The following is a 2,216-nucleotide window of genomic DNA, read 5'->3' on the forward strand; positions in this document are numbered from 1 at the left end:
CGTCACAATCCTTCCCTTATATAGCCCCAGCCTACGTCATCACCCCGCGGGCCAATAGCCGAGCGAGAAAGGACGGGGCGGTGATAGGGGGGGGGAGGGAAACGAAATCCTCCTCGCGCGTCACGAAGCAGCAGCCGGTACGAACCGGTTGCTGTTGAATCAAAGTGGCCGGCTTATGTGGCGCGAGCGTAGCAAGTGGAAAGCGGGGGAGGTACGGTGAAAAGGGGATTTGAGCTATTCCGATTAACGCGGCACGTTGTAGCTGCATTAATCAAAACGGAAATTTTGCTATGTTTTCTCACTTGAAACCCTCACGGAGCTTAAACTGGAAGTGTTTGTTGGGGGGTTTTTGGTTTTTTTTGTAACATACAAGCCGAAATTTCAGAGCAAAACTCCCACTCGCAACAGCCGGAAACTTAAGCGTTTTAGCTGCTGTTTGTGACGTTGGCTATTACGCAGAGGATAATCGACAGTTATCTGGGAATTTCAGTATCGAGCAAGCTTTTTGGCCCCCGAACTATGCACACTTAGCTGCCTAATCTCTTTTATTTCTATTTCTGTTTCAGACTTCTTAGTCCAGAAATCTTTGAAAAAGGGTTTTCATCTTCGTGGACCTAATAGTTAACTGTGTATTTTTTTGTTTGTTTTCTATCCTCTTGTGTGAACTATTTATACGTCCTTTAACATTTTTGTTCTATATAGCAGGGACTGTTTCTTGACAAGATGGATTAGGTAGTAATTACATTTACATATAAAATATATTTTGAACTTGGATTTGAGAAGCAGTACGAAAGGATGCTGAAAAGTTCTCAGCACTGCCAACCAATTTACTAAATTCTGAGTGCTATTTTGCCAGTTTAGCTGCAAAGTGCTATCTTAAGTACCAATTTGCAGAAGCGAAATTCTATGTTTTTTGACATTGTTTCAGATCATTGATTGAACCATGTTTACGACGTTCTCTTCTTTATTGGTATGAGAACTTTTCAGCATCCCCTCATATTTAGTAGATTTTTCAGTGTTACAAATGTAACCTTATAGTTGCTACTCATCTCAATTGCAAATTAAATAGATCAAATCTCAAGGATTCTTATTAATCTTAGTTATTTCTTGATGGTTCTTGGAGTTGTCAAGTGTCATAGTGACAGGTCTGCCACTTCATATCGCATTTTATAAAAAAAGATTCTGTGACAAGCGCTTGTAGATTTTGCAGACATTATCTACATTTTGCTGCAGTTATGTGGATCATTCTCTTAAAATTGTATTAACATATTCATTTATAACATAAATTGAATTAACATGTTCATTTATATAAAAATAGCATCTTACATACAAAAATTGGAGGGGGAGAAGAGATCTTCATGATTACTAATAGGAAGAGAGGAGGGGGAGAAGGGATCTAAGGAAAAAGGCATAAATTAGAGGTATGCATGTGGATAGGGACAACAGGAATCCTCAAAGAGGGGGACAAAAAAGTCATTACAGCGGGAATGAAAGGCAATGAATCAAAAGTAAATACGGACGGGAGGCGATGGATTGGAAGGGGATGGGGACCAGATTATGTCACTATGTAGACCTTGACATGGAAACTGGACACCAACACCTCAGCTTAAAAAAAAAAAAAAGATGAAAACTGGTGTATGCATTCAGCAGTTTTAACCATGAGGGAGAGACCACTGATTAATGAATATTCTCACCAGTTTGTTTATTTGTTTAGAGCATTTGGGCAGAATATAATTTCCATTGAGCTAGTCTCATCTATATGATCGATAATGACAGGGCAGGATTAACCAATAGGCCAAGTAGGCACGTGCCTAGGACCCGAAAAGGTCAGGGGGGCCCGATGAAGGAGGGCATCAACATTGTTTTTTCTAAATGACGATGGGCGCCTCCAGAATCGATTGGCAACACGGCCCCCCCCCCCCAATTCGGTAATGTAGGCCCCCCCCCACCCCCATCGACAGAAAGTAAGACAAGCAAGCAACACGGGTAAGAAAGGCAACGGGAACTGTAATTGTGCAAGCGGTGCTGCTTGCCCAAAGCTTCCCTCTGACGCAGCTTCCTGTTTCCGCCTGGGTGCAGGGGGCCCTTGACGAATTGATCCTGCCCTGGATAACGATAGTGATTATCATGCTGGGTTTTGAATTGGCTATGTCCACATCTCACCTAAGGCCTCAGTACTGACTCATTTCGCACAGGAATTACACCCTGTGACTCAC

The sequence above is a fragment of the Geotrypetes seraphini genome, chromosome 3 (assembly GCF_902459505.1).
Source record: "Geotrypetes seraphini chromosome 3, aGeoSer1.1, whole genome shotgun sequence".
Classification (NCBI taxonomy): Eukaryota; Metazoa; Chordata; class Amphibia; order Gymnophiona; family Dermophiidae; genus Geotrypetes; species Geotrypetes seraphini.